The sequence below is a fragment of the Halictus rubicundus genome, unplaced genomic scaffold (assembly GCF_050948215.1).
Source record: "Halictus rubicundus isolate RS-2024b unplaced genomic scaffold, iyHalRubi1_principal scaffold0292, whole genome shotgun sequence".
NCBI classification, from domain to species: Eukaryota; Metazoa; Arthropoda; class Insecta; order Hymenoptera; family Halictidae; genus Halictus; species Halictus rubicundus.
The window spans coordinates 249,537-263,395 of record NW_027488833.1 but is presented as its reverse complement, the minus strand read 5'-3'; the positions used below and the strand labels follow the sequence as shown (position 1 = coordinate 263,395).

Here is a 13,859-nt window from a genome sequence, read left to right as displayed (position 1 = left end):
AAATTTCCAAAATTCTCTATCCTTTTTGACTATACCTGCTACGTTCCAGAATAAAATTTTCCCTTTGTTATTCTCTGTACCTTTGTCTTCGTTTTTCCTATATTCTGTCTCCTCTCCCTCCCTGCGTTGTCACGTTTCTGTGTTTTGTTTGTTTCTACTTATTTTGCCATTCTTCTCTTTTCCCTCCCCTTTTCCAAGCCTACCTTTTTCTACCCGTAAGGCTATTCTCGAAAAACCTTGCTCTCCTGTAGCTCCTCCCTCTCCTCGTTCCAACTATACCATTTTCCCTGAATGCAGATCTTCCTGTAACCTACCTTCACTATCCTCCCCTCTTCTCTTTCCTTCCTTGCTCTGTTTCTTATCATACTCTGCACCTTCCTCTCCTCTTCCGTCAGGTCGTGGTCTATGTATATTTTCTTGTTTCTTATCTTACTCTTCTTCTGCATTATCTCCTGTTTTATCTCCCAGTTTTTCATTTCCACTATTAGAATTTTGGGCTCCTCTTTTCCTCTGGACTCCACTGTATTCACCCCTCCTTCTATCTGAAATTCTTCTTTCAAATATGTTTCGACTCCTTCCTTTACATCCTCCTCCCTTACTTTTAACCCTCTAATGACTACATTATTTTTCCTTGCTCTCCTATCTTGCTCTGACATTTTCCTTTTAATTTTCTTTATTTCTTCCCACGTCGTCGCGTTCTCGTTCTTTGATTTACATTCCTTTCCCTGTTCTGCCACTTTCTCTATCCTTTCTTCCACTCTTCTTAAGACTTCCCCCATGAATTCTGCCTTTTCTTTTTCCCTTCTCTGTCTTTCTTCCCGCTCTTGTTCCTCCCATTTTTTCAGCATTTCCTCCATCTTCATACATATATCTTCTTCCTTATTTTTCCAGCGGCATTCCATTGCTTCTATTCTGTTGGCCAGACCCTTTATCTCCTTCTTGATTTCTTTTTCCAGTCCTTCTCTTCCTTGTATTATTTCATTTTTCAGGCTCTCCATTCTCATCACTATTATATTCACCATTCCTTGTGTTTGTTCTCCCTCCCCTTTTTCTATTTCCTTCTGTGGTGTTTTTTTCAAGTCTATCCTTTTTATAGCCTGATTCTCCTCGTTATCTTCCTTTTCTGGCTCTTTATGATTTCCTTTCCCCCATAACTCAGTTATCTTTCTAATACTGTGGTTTTCTCCCATGGCTCTATCCCTTTTTCTCTTCTCTATTTTCTGTATCTCGTCCGTCTTGTCTCCTGTTTTCTTTTCCCTGCCTGGGTCTTCTTCCTTTTCCCCAAATTTCCTCACCCCTCCTTCTCCAGTTTCCATATCTTTTCCCTTTCCATTTCCGTTTCACTTTTCTTTCTTCTCCTGTGCTGCCTTCCTTACCGACCTTCTTTACCACTCATTTTTACTCTTTCTCTTTCACTTTTTTTTTCTCTGTGCTGCCTTCTTTACCGACCGGCCTTACCTGTCACGTTGTCGCGCGTCCTAACCTCAATCACAGACGAGGTATAGGAGTAGACCAATCACCATATGGGGTTTCGTGTCTCACATGTAAACAACTGGTTTTCTTACGCCCTCTACGCTGACGAACGATAACTGCTGGAACTAGATCCACAAGAATGATCAAATTTGGTCAAATACAAATGATTGACGAGTTATGTATGTGATGACTATATGTTCAAATTATATTTTTTTATTTGATGCCATAAAAAATATAATATTGTTACGATGGAAGCTGTCGATTGCGGCGATCGAGAGAAGTTGGCCGTCGTATCGATATTATGGTATCCGGCCAACGGGGTTGTTGTTAAGAAGAAGACAGACGACAGAACCTCTCGAGTCGACGAAGCGAGAGCACGCACCTGTATCGCATCTTTTAACATTGTCCGTTGACAGCCAATAAATAGTTATATAGTTGTTGGTAGTGTTCGGTGTTGTTGTTTGGTTGAGGGATGTGTTCGCCGGCGAGGCGGGGCCGAAGCCTCCGCAACATTGGTGTCAGAAGTGCGGGCGATTCCACAACGACATCCACTTCGGGAGCAGATGCGACGATGTTACAGACGCTGTTCGAAGGCCTCCAGCGGAACATTTCGGGGCAGTTTCAAGAGCAGCGGAAAATCGCGGAACAGAGATGGGAACAGGAGTGGGCCCGGTTTGAAGAGAGGGAAGCAGCAAACAGAACCGCTCAAGCTGCAAGGGAAGCTGCAAGGGAAGCTGCCCTGGAGGGACGATTTGGAATCCTGGAGGCACAGTGTCAGGTGCTATCGCAGAATCTGCACAGTCTTGTACAGCCGCGTTTCATTAATTCTACTGAGAACCGTGAAACTCAAAATATAAATATGTCCGTTCCTAATGGGTCCGCGGTTCCGGGTTTTCCGCTTTCGCAGCAGGTCCCTGTAAATGACGCAGTTGGCGTGTTTCGCGGTGTTTCGGAGTTGGGATACACCGTGAAACCTCCTAGATTTGACGGCAAAGCTTCATGGGAAGAGTATAGAATTCAGTTCGACACAATAGCTCGCGCGAATGGTTGGGATGAACCGAGGAAAGCTTTGGCCTTGGTTGCGTCTTTGAAGGGCCCTGCTCGAGGAGTGTTGACTTCTCTCTCCGTGGACAAACAGAACGATTTCCGGACGATAGTTTCGGCATTAGAGTTCCGTTATGGGACCACGAATTTTCAAAATTTAAGTTACGTAAAATTCCAAAATTATAGACAACGGAAAGGGGAGTCGATCTCTGAGTTGGCAGCAGAAATTGAGAGGCTTGCTCAAGCTGCATTTGGTGAATGCCCATACGAAAGTAGGGATAAACTCGCGGCCTCTCAATTTGTAGCAGCATTGGCCAACGAAGAGATGAAACGAATATTAAGGCTCGGTGGTTTTACATCTCTGAGAGCAGCAGTTATTAGAGCCTTGGAGATTGAAGCTGTCGAGTCTGTTACTGAAACTTCGTATAGTAGTCAAAATAACCGCTACAAGCCTTATTATTTTCCAAAACAACATATTCCTGGACGGCGTTGGGGAGAACGAGGATACGACCGAAGACCGGAGGAAGTGGATCAACCGAACAGGAACTATGTACGAAAGACGAGTTCCGTGAACAGGAATTTGAAGATCAATGGTGATCGAGAAGATCGACCCAGGGAGTGTTGGAGTTGTCGCCAGACTGGGCATCTCCAGAAGGACTGCCCGAAGAGACAAACACAGAGGATGGGAAACGCAAAGAAGTCATAGTAGGAGGGGAGACTGTGACTTCACCTTCTTCTACCCCTGTCGTGCTGAAGACTTATTTGAAGAAGGATTGTACGGCCATCGAAGGATTCATCGATGGAAAAATGGCTACGATAATAATCGACACGGGATCGAGCGTAAATCTTTTGGGGACGGATAAGTTCAATCCCAGAAGTAAGCTTGGCGCGGCGGAGGAACTTCTGGAAATCAAAATTGTGTCCATTTCCGGGGAAAATTTACCGATTCAAGGCAGGTACAAATGTCCCATTAAAATCAATGGTTTCGAAACAGAGGAAGAATTTTTCCTGATCGACATGGCGGAGGAGTGTATTTTGGGGAACGGATTCCTCCAGAAGCACGCGTGTAGGCTCGATTATTGGGCGAGGAAACTACAAATAGCCGGGAAGGAAGAGGTCGGCTTTATCGGTCAAGAGATACGTAATAAGGAGGATGCAGCTTTATTAGCGAAGATGGAAGAGGAGACTCCGGTAGCGGAAGAGGTGCAGGAGGTTGCAGTTCCACCTGTACCGAAGCACTTAGAAGATCTTTTCCAGCGTTGCTGTTCGTCCTTATCTCCGCCACGGAAGACAGCATTTGCGAAAGTAACACATGAATTTCAGGACATATTCGCAGAAAATCCTGAACATGTTGGGAATTGTGATGTTGTCCAACATAAGATTGATACAGGAGATTGTGCACCAATCAAACAGGCACCGCGACGTCTCCCTTTTTACCGACGAGACGAAGTTAAAGAATTACTCGCGAAGATGGAAAGGCAGGGAGTAATTGAGGAGTCGAAAAGTCCATGGTCCTCTCCTATCGTTCTCGTGAAGAAAAAGGATGGCAGCACGAGATTTTGTGTGGACTATCGGCGGTTAAATGATGTCACGAAAAAAGATTCTTATCCGTTGCCGAGAATTGAAGAAACGCTAGATGCTCTAGCTGAATCGTCTTGGTTTTCAACCATAGATCTGCAAAGTGGATATTGGCAGATTATGGTTGACGAAAGGGACCGTGAAAAGACAGCATTCTGCGTGGGAGAAGGGCTTTGGCAATTCAGAGTGATGCCTTTCGGACTTTGTAATGCCCCTGCCACGTTTGAACGTCTTATGGACACGGTATTGAAAGGCCTTTGTGGGAAAATCTGCCTAGTATATCTAGACGACATAATTGTTTATGGAAGAAGTTTCGAAGAAAACATGGACAATTTGAGGACTGTCTTCGTACGCCTGCGCCAAGCCAAACTATTAGCGAATCCAAAGAAATGCAATTTCTTCTGCAAAGAGGTGCGATACCTTGGACATATCGTTTCCGAACGCGGGATTAAAACGGATCCCGAAAAGATAATGGCAATCCAGAAATGGCCAATTCCGAGGAGTAAAACGGAATTAAGGAGTTTTCTCGGACTTTGCACTTATTATAGAAAATTCGTCAAAGATTTTTCTTCCATCGCTAGGCCACTACATCGCCTGACGGAAGATAAAATTACGTTTTTATGGTCGGAAGAATGTCACAAGGTATTCGAGTGGCTGAAGCAGCGTCTTTCCGAATCTCCGATATTAGCTTATCCTTTATTAGACGCAGATTTCATTTTGGATACAGATGCGTCGAATTTTGCCATTGGAGCAGTCCTCTCGCAAGTTCAAGGTGAAGAGGAGAAAGTTATTGCATACTTTTCAAAAATGCTGGGAAAAGCAGAGAGGAATTATTGCGTTACAAGACGGGAACTTTTGGCGATAATTAAGTCCATAGAACATTTTCACCCCTATCTTTATGGTCGAAAATTTCTGGTAAGGACTGATCATGCTGCGTTAAGGTGGCTATTGTCGTTCAAGAATCCGGAAGGACAAACGGCTCGCTGGATAGAAAGGCTGCAACAGTATGATTTTGAAATTAGACATCGAGAAGGGAAGTTGCATGTCACTGCAGACAGTCTGTCAAGAAGACCATGCGAAATTTCGCAATGTAAATATTGCCATCGCCTTGAGGAGAAGGAGTCACGTGAAGAAATGTGCGAAAAGGAAGAGCACGTGTTCAGGACGATCTGTGGAAACGCCAATTCGGAGGAATGGAGGAAAGCGCAAGAGACCGATGGAGAAATAAACTTCATTTTGCGGAGGATAATCGAACGAAATAAGCCAAACTGGCAGGAAGTTTCCGCATTTTCCCCCGTAACAAAATTTTACTGGAAAATTTGGGACTCTCTTGAAGCGAGAAAGGGTTTGCTTTTCCGGAGGTGGGAATCTACGGACGGGAAGGAAGCAGTTCCGTTACTAATCGTCCCTAGATGCAAAACCGAAGAGGTGTTACGCGAGTGTCACAACGCCCCATGGGGAGGACACTTCGGAGTTCGCAAAACACTTGCTAAGATTCGACAAAGGTTTTTCTGGCCTGATCATCGTCGAGATGTTGAGGAATGGTGCCGTCGTTGCGACAGCTGCGTAGCGAAGAAGGGTCCTAGGGAGAGAGGAAAAGGCTCTTTAAAGATTTACAATGTTGGAGCACCTTTTGAAAGAATTGCACTTGACATTGTGGGCCCTTTGCCAAAATCTATGACCGGAAACAGATATGCCCTTGTTGTCGTAGATTATTTCTCGAAGTGGCCAGAAGTAATTCCGCTTCCGAATCAAAAAGCAACAACCATTGCGAAGACCCTTTTAACAGATGTAATAAGTCGCCATGGTGTGCCACTAGAACTGCATTCAGATCAAGGTAGGAATTTCGAGTCGAGTGTCTTCAAAGAGTTGATGAGGTTGCTTGGAATTAGAAAGACAAGGACGACACCCTTACATCCCCAATCGGACGGACTCGTCGAAAGGATGATTCGTACATTGTTACAGTATCTAACACAGTTTGTTTCCGAACATCAAAAAGATTGGGATGAATGGATACCGACGTTCCTTTTAGCATATCGGACTTCTCAACATGAGGTAACTCGAAATACTCCGGCAATGGTCCTCATGGGTCGAGAATTACGACTTCCTTTGGATCTCCTGAGAGGCAGTAACTACGCTTCTGAAAGGAAGGAGGAGGGAGCTTACATTGGAGAAATGAGGGCTAAAATCTTGGGAATCCATGATTTTGTACGCCAACGAATGAAGATTAGTGGTGACAAAATGAAGTCCTGGTACGATGTTCATGCGAATCGGGTTTCCTTCAATCCGGGTGACAAGGTCTGGCTATTTAATCCACGACGTACAAGAGGCCGGTGCCCGAAACTCCAATCTGACTGGGAAGGACCGTACATCGTCAAGAATCGATTGAACGAATTAATTTTTCGAATAGTCCGATCTCCTAAGGCAAAACCGAAGGTTGTTCACGTGAACCGGCTTGCACCTTACAGTGGTTTAGGATAGGAATCCGAATTCCTAGACACTTTTCGCCCACGAAGAGGACGCTGCATCGAAAGAAGGCGAGGGTGCGACTCCGTTCCGGCACCTCGATCACTTTCCATTTGTGAAAGAGACAGTCCTAGGAATTCGGGGGAGGAAGTGGTATCCTCGCGAGGATACGTCCTCAGGAGGGTACCCCCTTTCCCGACTGGTCCACAAAGAGTGGTGCACCAATCACCATGTTATCGCGGATAGATTTCGCGATGATTGGAGGTGCATCCTGGAGAGGACTCGGTGGTCGCCCGGGGGGAGGGCAGCACCCGGGAAAACGTCAAGAAAGAAGCACTCAAGCCACAAGAGTCAAGGGGAAGGGCGAGAAGTCGACGGAATAACTACACTGAAGCATTAAGGGAAATACCTCATGCCAGCGTCCTGCTCAGGGTTTTTAGGTGGTTTTCCCCTGAGACGGAGGACAAATGTCGGGACGTTTACTGTCTGATTAAGGCCACCGGGTTAAAGCAAATTTCTTTTCTTTCACCGACTTTTCAGACAGAGGTTAACATGTCAAGGAGCCGTCTTTCGATTACGAGGCATGAAGGTTGGGACGTTACCACAGACGAATTTCGCCGCGGTCGGGACGCCCGTTTTTTTCGAGAGGGGGAGCAGTGTTACGATGGAAGCTGTCGATTGCGGCGATCGAGAGAAGTTGGCCGTCGTATCGATATTATGGTATCCGGCCAACGGGGTTGTTGTTAAGAAGAAGACAGACGACAGAACCTCTCGAGTCGACGAAGCGAGAGCACGCACCTGTATCGCATCTTTTAACATTGTCCGTTGACAGCCAATAAATAGTTATATAGTTGTTGGTAGTGTTCGGTGTTGTTGTTTGGTTGAGGGATGTGTTCGCCGGCGAGGCGGGGCCGAAGCCTCCGCAACAATATTAATTATTACAGATACAACATTAAATAAATATAGATACAACATTTTCAAATTATAGAAATACAATTTTCATACATTTATTTTATACATTTTATTTATACATTTCTCCATGCGTATAATTATTATTTGCATTTCTATAATTTTTTAACACTATTGATGCGCATCCATTTTGAATATATTTTGTAACTGAATTTGAAAAAGAAATTAAATTGAAATTTACTATATATTTTCATGTATATTTCATTTAAACAACATAAACTTTAGCTTTAAAGAATCATGTAAAATATCAATTAATATTAATTGTGAAATTCGAAAGAGTTAAGAGTTAATTAATCAATAATTATGTAATTGATCGTTTTTTGCGAGATGTCAATCTATGTGACTCAGAATGTAGTTGTGTTATTTTCTTTCACGTTTGTAGTGAGAAAATAAACGACGAACGCAATAGTACGACACGTACGAACACAACTGTATTCATCGAGCTCGATCAGACTCGTCCAGTCGTGATGCCAGAATCATGGGACGCCGCACAGTGGGCAATTTGGACGAAATCGGATTCAAAATCAAGGAACTTTCGATAGGAATGAGGTAGAGCGATGAAATTTTTTTTAAATGAAAGCTGAAACTTAGTCCAAATTGATCACTGTATGCCGCGTGCCGCACAATGGACAATTTGGACGAAATCGGATTCAAAATCAAAGAACTTTCGATAGGAATGAGGTAGAACGATGAAATTTTTTTTAAATGAAAGCTGAACCTTTGTAAAATATGGGAAAATTAGAGAGATTATTACCATTCAATCATTTCAACGAAAAAATGACTTCATTAGTTTTTGTCACAAAAATCTAGTTTTTGCAAAATCCTGAGGTCGTAGACAAATTTTGAGACCAGATTTGAAATCAGCGTGAAGAAATCTATGGGAAATGATGTATAGCATGTTAGAAAAAATTTTTTTCCGGGCGTGGTATTGAAAAAACTAACATTTTCTTGAATTTGTGCGCGTTTAACGAATTTTCTCGAGGTTAAAAAACGTTCGGACCACAATCTCTCTATTTTTCCCATATTCTACTAAGTTTCAGCTTTCATTTAAAAAAAATTTCATCGCTCTACCTCATTCCTATCGAAAGTTCCTTGATTTTGAATCCGATTTCGTCCAAATTGCCCACTGTTGATTTTATTAAAGGAACGGTGAGAGTAAAAAAGGGCACTTCACAAAACAGTCGAGGATTCCGAATAGACAAGAAACAAGGCTTTATTAATTATATCCGGACCGAAATTAAAACCGTCAATGTCAGCGTGTCGCGTATACTTGAGCACTAAAAATCTCGACACACCGAAAACACTCTACAGTCCGAATGCTTGAATCCTAACTTTCTGCTGCGGGGTCAGCTCTATTTAAACTAAAATTGACTGGGCGGAGGTATCCGCTAACGGGGGAAAAATCATCCCTATTCGCTAAACGACTTGGGGCAGGAGGGTCTTCTTGATCCGTGGAGGAGAAAGTCACTCCCTCAAGTCGTTTTAGTGCACTTCTAAAAAGTATGACTCCCGGAGCAGCGCGTTTACGGTACCCTAAAATGGGCCTCTTAATTTATGGCCCCCTCGACTGGCGCAGGCCAAGGGTAGTGCCAATTGCACGGATGGCCTGCACATGTACTAGGACCCACTCTGTCCGTTCGGGGCCTTCGTTTACCATTTTATGGCCTCCTTTTCCGTAGTCATTTAGGAAACGGCGGAAAAAAGGGAAGGCCTGTTCGAAAAAATATGCTAGGTAGTCGAGGGGCCATCTGTGCCGCTTGTAAATGCACGTGCATTTCTCACATCCTCCCACCTTGAGTCCTGGACTCAATACGCTTTCGCTGAATGACGTTCATAAATCGCTTAAGACATAAAACGGAATACCTACTAAACAACATAAAATGAAAATACATGGAGTTCCGCTTGGGATAATCTTCACGAAACATAATAATCGGGTTTTCGAATAATACGCCCGCTTCGAGTCCTAACAACGTTTTCGATATTATAAGTAGGTTGAGCCTCGCGGTTTTTTTCGTTGTCGCCGTTACGAATGGTTTGCTCGTTTAACAAAACTTCACGCATATCTTTCCCGTTTATATCACTCCGTTCGATCTCTAATGGCAGACAACTTTGGGTCCTTTTTTGGTGAGAACATTTCTTTTTGCAAACATTTTAATAGTTTTACTTCTGTTTCGTAAATCTCTTTATATGTCAAATATCTCTCTTTTATGCTTTCTTTTCTCAAAAATTTCTTAAATCTCAGCATAATACTAAAAAATCTTATTAGCTTGTTATACGATGAAAATCTATTTACCAAGCTTACATCTATGTGTTTGACATTAAGCATTGAGATCTCGGCGGACTTTTTTAGCTCACTATTTACCTCACTTTCGTCAATTTTGCCCTTTATACTTGGCCAATCTTGCTGACGTCCGCGCAACCAATCAGGCCCCTCCCACCAGCGCGAATCGAGTAACTGTTTAGCTTGACATCCGCGCGACGGAAGATCGGCTGGATTTAGTGGTCCGGGTACATATTTCCACGTCCACGATTCTGATAGACGGCGAATCTCGCGTACGCGATTCCATACAAAAATACCCCATTGACTGTCTCGATTTATCCAGGTCAAAACTGTAGTTGAATCGGACCAACAAAAAACGGGAATGTCTCTACAACTGAGGGCTTGTAACATGTCGTCAGTTTGACGGCTACCTATGCACGCGGCCAGGAGTTCGAGACGTGGAATAGTTGCGTTATCCGGTGCGATTCGCGCTTTCGCGGCAAGTAAATGCAATTCTACAGGACTATCGTTTTCCACGCGCAAGAAGGTGACGGTAGCGTATGCTGCCCGGCTTGCATCACAAAAGGTGTGCAGCGAAAAGACGCCCGTGCCGAATTTTCTCGGCAGTTCGATATCACTTAAATAGTGTAATTGTTTCTGCCAATTACAAAACTCTTTCCGCGTATTTTCGTCTACCGGTGTGTCCCAGTCATACCCCGCGTTCCACAGACCTTTTAATATTAATCTCGGAATTAGTGTGACCGGTGCCGTAAAACCGATGGGGTCGAACACCCTATGTGCCATTGAAAGAATTTTTCGTTTCGTTACTTCATTACCGCGGTTGTCGAGAATTGCAGGATTGATCGATATCGTATCGCGAGCTTTATTAAATAAAATTCCGAGTACGAGTGTGGTTTCTTTTCCCGAAAAATCGTGAGTATACTCCCACCCTCGTAATTCAAAATTACCTTCGGCAATTATTCCCTTCGCTTGTTGCATAAAAGAGCTTAATTCTGAACGAGATCCGACACTCGTGACACAGTTGTCCACATAAAAGGATTTTGCTAATTGGTTAATAACATCTTTGGACCATAACTGTTGATTCTGCATCTTCAAAATTCTCGCGAAATGGTATTCTAAAACTGCCCCCAACAAAAATGGGCTACTTGTAAGGCCAAATACTACGCGCTTATGACGCAATGTTACTAGTTTTCCTTCCGAAAACCATAGAAAACGCAAATAATCGCGGCCTTTTGAATTAATCTCGATTTGTAAGAAAGCTTTACGAATGTCCGCAAGAACCGCTATTGCATTTCTACGAAATCTCAATAACGTCGCTGGAATCAACTCGATTAGATTGGGTCCCTTCTCTAAACACTGATTCAATGACGGAAAACCCTTCTCGCTCGCCGAGGCATCAAATACTGGTCGTATCGGCGTAGTACTTCCGGGTTTTAAAACGTGACGATGAGGCAAATAGTGGGCTAAGTTTTTCAATTGATTGTCTGGTACGCGCTCAATTATGCCCTGTTCGAGCCACTCTGCTAATATTTTATCATATTCTTCATACAGGCCATCTCTGTTTAGTTTTTTCACTGTACCATTTAATCTACTTTTGGCTAACTCGAAATTACGTGAAATTGGTGCGTGGTTCTCGACCCAGGGCAATCCAACGGTGTACCTTCCGTCTTTGCTTAAAGAAATGTTTTTTAGAAAATTTTCCTTAACCCTTAATTCTTTAGTGATCTGGGTCGTTCTTTCGATCGGATCCTGTATACCTATGAGGTCTAATCTCCAAAGATCCGAAATACCCATCTCACCCGCGAACATCGTCAATGCGGTAGAGGAACAGTTTTCCTGATCGTTTGTAGGGTTTTTTCCCATAACTACCCAGCCTAATCTCGTCTCGAAGGCTGTTAAATCGCTCGGTAGATCGCGTTTCTTCCCGGTAAAAAGTTTGCCCGCCACGTCAGCGCCTATTAATACATCTATATTCCTATCCGAAACATTCGTAGTCTCCAGATCGGTGAGAGAAACGTTGGCTTTTCCCAATTCTTTTACCCAAGGACCCGATTTAATCGTTGGGATGTCCGTGCAAATCGTATCCTCGTTCATGACTTGAAAATTGCATGAATATTTCCCATCTAAACTCTTCATACGAATCAAATAAATATCGTGTTCCTTGGATCCAGAGTTCGCACCGCCAAACAGTGTGTGAGTCACTGTTCTTTTTCCGAGAGGTTCATACCCCATAAATTTCGCTACCTCGGAACGAACATACGATCTGTGTGAACCCTGATCGATAACTACGCGTGCAACCTTTCTCTCTGAATCGGAATACAGTACGACGCGCAATGTTTGCAAAATGACGTCAGGCATATTAACAAAACTCGCGAGGCTCTGTTCGACGTTTTCTCTTCTATCACGCGTTTCGCTTTTACTCGGAGTCGCATTTCGCGTTGCGTTACATAAACTCGGACACATAAGTACCGAATGACGGTTACCACAAAATGCACACGATATCCTAACTCGGCAATTACTCGACTGATGATTCGGTTTTAAGCATTTGAAACAGCATCTTTTTTGTTTGATCAAATCTTTTCGTTCGTCATATGATAATTTTTTAGCCTTGTCACAATTCGCATTTTCGTGATTACCGTCGCAAAATATACATTTCAAACGTCTTTCCTCACCCGAAAACAAAACGCTGGCGCTCGGCAGTTCCGTCAGTGGTCCGGTCTTCTCCTTTCCCTTGCTGTCCCTACTTCTTTTTTCGGCAAGGGTTGATGATGTGAAGCCGCTGATCGCCATATTTATTCTCTCCTCATTGCTGACCTCGGCCTTGAGGAACTGGAGAAGTCGTGTCAGACGATCCGGAACTTCGCCACCGTCCACTGGTTCGTTGCTGGTACTGAACGCCGACCGTTGCCACGTTCGAAGAATTTCCTCTGGTAGCGAGGATTCGACGAGTGGGTACAACATCGTTGCACAATTGTCCGTTTTGACGCCAAGCGTCTCAAGTGCGCGAATATGCGCTGATATCTTGTCGTAGATTGTCGAAACATCTACTTGTTTCCCTTTATTAGTCGCATTCTGCAACGCAAGCGAAAGTAGCTCTCGGGTGTAAAACTCGATGAGCAAATCGTCTCGACCAAAACGGTTTTTGAGACTCTCGAAAGCTTTTTCGTAATTTTCCGCCGTTGTCGGGAATCCGTTGACGACACTTTCCGCTTTAGAGCCTTCTTCCATCATCTGTTTCAAGTATTCTAATTTATCTTCCTGGGAAACAGATCGGTCCTCGTGAATCTTTCGGAAATGTGACCAGAATTGCAGCCATGTGCTCACACTTCCGCTGTATTTTACATATATGCAACCAAAAATTATGAAAAAATCTTAGTCGTGTATGATATTAGGTAGAATATTGATGAATTTTTTTTATAATTTTTTGTTGAGCATGGTGCGACTAAAAATAAATTTGGTTTGGGAGCACTTTTCATCATCTTATCCGGCTATATCTTAAAAATGGACAAAAAAAATTACTTAAAAAATATAGAACTTATTTCTGTATACACCATTAAACCCGATTTTTAAAAAGAATCAGTCCCAATTTCGCATTGATATTTTTTTTTAGTTTAAAAGTTGTAGCAAAATGTGCGCTTCGCCGAACCGGGAAACGATTGCGCTAATCGGTGGAACGCGTCGAATAGTCGAGCAGGCAGCTCAGACGACGTTACGTCAGAGTGGGGGCCGAGTCTGCGGAGGGGATAGCACCCCCCCCCCCCCTGCCGTGGGACGGCGCGGCCGCGTAGGCAAGATTCGTTACCGAAACCGTTTTCCATAAGAGTTTTCAATGTTAATTTAGTCTTCGTTATTCTCCGATTTATAGCGAATTTAGATTCGTTTTTATCAGAAATACATCTCCAATCGGCTCATAATATTTTCATTACGATATTTTTAATAATAAGACAGTTGGGTTCTGGTTGTTCATTATTAATAGGCAATGTGTTACAGTGTTGTTTTTCGTACTCTTTTCCGATCGTGGTCTTGAGAATTTCAGTGGCTCATCGTC

General features: G+C 43.4%; 1 pseudogene; it reads right to left on the bottom strand.

Annotated features, from left to right (window-relative positions):
• Positions 1–5,526: 5,526 nt before the first annotated feature.
• LOC143364133 (uncharacterized) lies at positions 5,527–13,629 on the bottom strand (annotated as a pseudogene).
• Positions 13,630–13,859: the final 230 nt, after the last annotated feature.